The following is a 6465-nucleotide window of genomic DNA, read 5'->3' as shown; positions in this document are numbered from 1 at the left end:
ACTTGTGCTAGGCAGAAAAGACAAACCAAAAGCGCTAGCATGGAAGCTAGAGAACTAAACACAGGAATAGTGTGGAAGCTAACAAGTACCAAACGGATTTATCAAAGTCGGGAGATAGCGTCGTCACTTTGTTGTGGGAAACAAGGCTAGGATGCGAGGTCGAAACAACGGAAAAGGCAGGCTTTAACAAGGGACAGTAATTTACAACGGGTGTGCGTCAAAAGCAAGGAACAGGTGAAACTTATAGGTAAGAATGGTAACAGAATAAACCAGGAAGTGCACAAACAAAGTCAAAAGTCCACAAAAACGATCCGGGCAGCGGATCGTGACATCACCCCCCCTTACGGGACAGATCCCAGATGTCCCACGATAGCTTGAACCCCCCCCCACAATAATAAAGTTCAAAAGTGAAGGGAGGGCAGAGGGAGGACATAGTGGAGGGACACCAGGTCCTGTGGAGCTGCGGCCGCTCCTGCAGACAGCGTGCCAAAACGCGCCTCCGTTGACAATGCACTCAGACACGTCCCCACTCGTGCTGAGTGCAGCACGCCTGCGCAGCAACGAGCCTGTAGTCAATAAATAATCGACACACCTGAACTTGATGAAAGGGAGCGGCATAAAGACCAGCAGACCCGAGGAACCTTTGCCAGAACTTCGCTAACTTTCCTGAAAACTTCACATCTTGCATTCCCTTCACCGTGATTTCCTCACCTTTGCTTTGCTCTCTCTCTGTGTATCCCTGGTTCATGTCCCTTTGTGTATTCACAGTGACTCCCCTGCCTTCCGTGATCGAGCATTGCCCTTCGACATCCAACCAGATTTCTGACTGCCCTCCTCGATCCACGACCTCCCCACTCGGACCCAGACCACGCTGCCTCGCTCCTCCCCACGACCCATTGCCTGTCCACGAACTACCTCTTCGTCTTTCCCCTCGTGATTCGACGAAAGATTACAACCAACACTCACAGACAACAACCCTTGGTAACATTTACATTATTAATATTACACATAGTCACACTCATTCACTTAGAGTAGCATACACATGTCACGTATTCATCAAAGGTTTAAAATAAACCTTGAAAAACCGCAGTTCTGTCCTGGTTGTCGCCTCCCTCCCTCTGAACACAACACTATCTGAACAAAACTGAATTTAGAGGTAACCAAATAAAGACTTGACATAAATTGTGTGAGCATTCATGTCACCAACAACATAAATGCAGGTAGAAGGGTTGTCATGTATAAAATACAATATAAAAGACAATCTACTGATTTTCTTCTACATGTTATACACATTAATATGGTGTATTTATATTCAGAATCATTGCCTTGTTATCATCACAACACAGCTCAATCCCAATATCCCAGTTAACTCCCAATCTTATAATATTAACCAGCTGGTCATATTTACTCTTCAACATTGCAGCGACCCCCCCTGGAAACCCCACGGACCACTTTAGTACTCAGGTCAGTTGTAGATTCTCCTGCACCATGAAAGTCACTATGTATAAAACGTAGTCTTTCCAGGTCTTGCTTAGCCAGAAAGGTCTCTTGGACGCACAAAATGTCACAACTGTCCATCAATTTGGTGTACGTATAGGTTGATTGGCAACACTTAATTTGGGGATAGGTTGATTGGCAACACTAAATTGGCCCTAGTGTGTGAATGTGAGTGTGAATATTGTCTGTCTATTTGTGTTGGCCCTGCGATGAGGTGGCGACTTGTCCAGGGTGTACCCCGCGTTCCGCCCGAATGCAGCTGAGATAGGCTCCAGCACCACCCGCGACCCTGAAAGGGACAAGCGGTACAAAATGAATGGATGGAGATGGAACTCGCCGCGATTTATCAGTTTCGCTTTGACCGACACGCAACCCACGTATATTGTACGACACAACAGAGTTGTTTATAAAAAGTTAAATGTTCCTATAACCGCAGCTACTGTACACACTGGCTCTTACCTGAAGCTGTGGGAGCAACATGACGTTTCACTTTACTGCACCCATCATTACCAAAAACTTTAAGACTACGGTTTCATAGTAGCGGCAGATATAGGTCCTATCATACATGTCAGCAACAGTGTTACATTCAGCAGTAATGTGAAAAGAGCCATATCTGCTACTGGCCGGATCGATTTAACTGTTTCTGTTCTATTCTTAAATTTATGGGATAAATATTCTCGCAGCATGTCATCATCCAAAGTGGGAGAACATCAAGTGGCAAACAACTTCGCCAGATATCATTAAGCGTACCCTAGACAAATAATTTTCAGGGTAAAGGAGGGCTATCCCCCTAAACTGTGATATTTCTACATGAATAAATGCTTCTGACATTCTGTACATTACATGTTGTAAAAGTTAATGTTCTTCACATTGCTGCATGGCAATGTTTTAACATTCTCAATGAATACAATTTGAGATGTCCGATGATGGCTTTTTTGCCGATATCCGATATTGTCCAATTCTTAATTACTGATACCGATATCAACTGACACCGATATATACAGTTGTGGAATTAACACAATATTATGCCTATTTTTGTTGTGATGCCCCTTTGAATGAATTAAACAATGTAACAAGGTTTTCCAATATAAATCAACTCAAGTTATGGAAAACAATGCCAACATGGCACTGCCATATTTATTATTGAAGTCAAAAAGTGCATAATTTTTTTTAAAGGGGAACATTATCACCAGACCTATGTAAGCGTCAATATATGCCTTGATGTTGCAGAAAAAAGACCATGTTTTTTTAACCGTTTTCCGAACTCTAAAAGGGTGAATTTAGCGATTTAAACGCCTTTCAATTGTTCGCTGACGGAGCGATGACCTTTCACCCGTGACGTTACAATGGGAAGCAATACGCCATTTTCTCAAACACATTACACACACAAGTTAAATCAGCTCTGTTATATTCCGTTTTTTCGACTGTTTTCCGTACCTTGGAAGACATCCTGCCTCGTCGGTGTGTTGTCGGAGGGTGTAACAACACGATCAGGGACGGATTCAAGTTGACTTACGTGGAGTGTGCATCGATTAGCACAGCATGCTAATCGATGCTAACATGCTATTTAGGCTAGATGTATATACATATTGCATTGTTATGCCTCATTTGTAGCTATATTTGCATCCAGCCTTTCCCTCCACCCACATTTAATGCCAAACAAACACATACCAATCGACGGATTCAAGTTGCACCAGTGTCAAAAGATGCGAAAGTCCCTCGTTTAGTCTGCACATTTTACCGACGATAGCGATGCTACGACAGAGATGTGTCGATATCATGCGACACTCAAAGCAGATGCATTTCCAACGATAAAGTCTACAAAATCACAAAGGTGAGTTTTGTTGAAGTTATTGACTTATGTGCTAATCAGACATATTTGGTCACGGCATGACTGCCAGCTAATCGATGCTAACATGCTATTTGGACTAGCTGTATGTACATTTGTAGCTATATTTGCATCCAGCCTTTCCCTTCACCCACATTTAATGCCAAACAAACACTTACCAATCGACGGATTTTAGTTGCTCCAGTGGTCAAAAGATGCAATCCTTGGTTAGAAGGCGATTTTCAACAGATACAGCTTCAATAGCCGTATTCCCTTGGTCAAGCCACTCCTGAACTCTAGTCAACGGAAGTTTGGGGAGCCGTGTCAGATGCTGGTTTTGGTCCACTGTGTTTCATCAAGTCCATAGTCAATGCAGCTGTGTACATGCTTCCATCTGTTGTAAAGCTCTATGGAGATGATGATTTAATTTTCCAGCATGATCTGGCACCTGCTCACAGTGCCAAAACCGGCAGTAACTGGTGTACTGACATTACTGTCCCCGATTGGCATGCCAACTCTCCTGACCTGAACTTCATAGAGAATTTGTGGGGTATTGTGAAGAAGAAGCTGAAAGACACCAGACCCAATAATGCAAATGAACTAAAGGCCGCTATTGAAGAATCCTGGGCATCCATAACACCTCAGCAATGCCACAGGACGATTGCCTCCATGCCACGCCGCATTGATGCAGTAATCCATAGAAAGGATTCCCAAACAAATACTGAGTGCATTAATTGACATTTTCAAATGTTTGATTTTGTTTTGCTGTTATAAATCTTTTTTTTTTTACTTGGTCTGAGGAAATATTCAAAATTTTTGAGATAGGATTTTTGAGTTTTCTCAAGCTGTATGCCATAATCAGCAATATTAAAATAATAAAAGGCTTGCAATGTTTCAGTTGATGTTTAATGAATCTAGAATGTTTGACATTTTCATGTTTTTAGTTGCATTACAGAAAATAAAGGACTTTATCACAATATTCTAATTCTCTGAGACAGTCCTGTACATGGGAGGGAGGCCAAGGTGGCTGCTATATTTTTTGTTAAACGCTTTTGTTGGATCATTCACGCCATATATTCCTGTAACCTATCAAATAAACTTCAAATGTACTCCAGCATAAGCACGTAATTTCAAACTCTGAACTCAGGAAACATGGCCACAACACTTATACATAGGTACATGCGCGCGCGCGAACGCACGCACGCACGCACGCACGCACACACACACACACACACAAACAATATCATATATACATGTATATGAAAAAACAAAACCAGTGAAGCTGGCACATTGTGTAATTCATAAATAAAAACAAAATAAAATGATTTGCAAATCCTTTTCAACTTATATTCAATTGAATACACTGTAAAGACAAGATATCTAATTTTTGAAGTGAGAAACTTTTTTTTTTTTCCAAATCATTGTAGAAGTGGTAGAAAAATGGATGGCTGGTAGACTTAGGCTTGACTTGACAATGGCAGCAATACATTGCAACATATTTTTATCACCGTTACATGGCCTTTCCTTTTAACAACACTCAGTAAACATTTGGGATCTTAGGAGACCAATGTTTTAAAGGGGACTATTATCACAATTTCAGAAGGGTTAAAACCAATACAAATCAGTTCCCAGTGGCTTGTTTTATTTTGCTAAGTTTTTTTCAAAATTTTACCCATCTTGGAATATCCCAAAAAAAGGCTTTAAAGTGCGTGATTTTCGCTATCTGTAATTCCACCTGTCCATTTTCCTGTGACGTCACATAGTGATGCCAATACAAACAAACATGGCGGATAGAACAGCAAGATATAGCAACATTAGCTCAGATTCAGACTCGGATTTCAGCGGCTTAAGCGATTCAACAGATTACGCATGTATTGAAACGGATGGTTGGAGTGTGGAGGCAGATAGCGAAAACGAAATTGAAGAAGAAACTGAAGCTATTGAGCGAATAGCTATTGAAGCTATTCGGCGATCGTCTTCTAACCAACGATTGCATCTTTTCACCACTGGAGCAATTTAAATCTGTCGATTGGTAAGTGTTTGTTTGGCATTTAATGTGGGTGGAGGGAAAGGCTGGATGCAAATATAGCTACAAATGTACAGTACATACAGTTAGCCTAAATTGCATGTTAGCATTAATTAGCTGGCAGTCATGCCGTGACCAAATATGTCTGATTTGCACAAGTCAATAACAACAAAACTCACCTTTGTGATTTCGATGACTTTATTGTTGGAAATGCATCTGCTTTGAGTGTCGCAGGATATCCACACATTCTTGCCATTTGTGCCATGTTAGCATCAATTAGCATGCCGTGCTAATCGATGCACACTCCACGTAAGACAACTTGAATTAGTCCCTGATCGTGTTGTTACACCCTCAGACAACACACCGACGAGGCATGATGTCTTCAAGGTACGGAAAACAGTCGAAAAAACTTAAAATAACAGAGCTGATTTGACATGTGTGTGTAATGTGTTTGAGAAAATGGTGGATTGCTTCCCTTTGTAACGTCACGGGTGAAAGGTCATCGCTCCGACAGCGAACAATTAAAAGGCGTTTAAATCGCTAAATTCACCCTTTTAGAGTTCGGAAATCGGTTAAAAAAAACATATGGTCTTTTTTCTGCAACATCAAGGTATATATTGACGCTTACATAAGACTGTTGGTAATGTTCCCCCTTGAAGCTTTTCAGGTGAAGTTCTTTCCCATTCTTGCTTGATGTATAGTTTAAGTTAATCAGAAGTCTGGGGTGTCCTTTGTCGTATTTTACGTTTTATAATACACCACACATTTTCAATGGGAGACAGGTCTGGAGTACAGGCAGGCCAGTCTAGTACCCGCACTATTTTATTACGAAGCCATCCTGTTATACGTGCAGAATGTGGCTTGGCATTGTCTTGCTAAAATAAGCAGGGACATCCATGAAAGAGATGTCGCTTGGATGGCAACATATGTTGCTCCAAAACCTGCATGTACTTTTCAGAATGAATAGTGCCTTCACAGATGTGTAAGTTACCCATGCCTTGGGCACAAATACACCCCCATACCATCACAGATGCTGGCTTTTGAACTTTGCTCCTAAAACAGCCCGGATGTTTTATTTCCTCTTTGGTCCAGACGACACGACGTCCAGTTTCCA

Source organism: Nerophis ophidion, linkage group LG09 (assembly GCF_033978795.1).
Source record: "Nerophis ophidion isolate RoL-2023_Sa linkage group LG09, RoL_Noph_v1.0, whole genome shotgun sequence".
NCBI classification, from domain to species: Eukaryota; Metazoa; Chordata; class Actinopteri; order Syngnathiformes; family Syngnathidae; genus Nerophis; species Nerophis ophidion.
The sequence above is the reverse complement of the archived record's forward strand: the minus strand, read 5'-3'. Positions refer to the sequence as shown.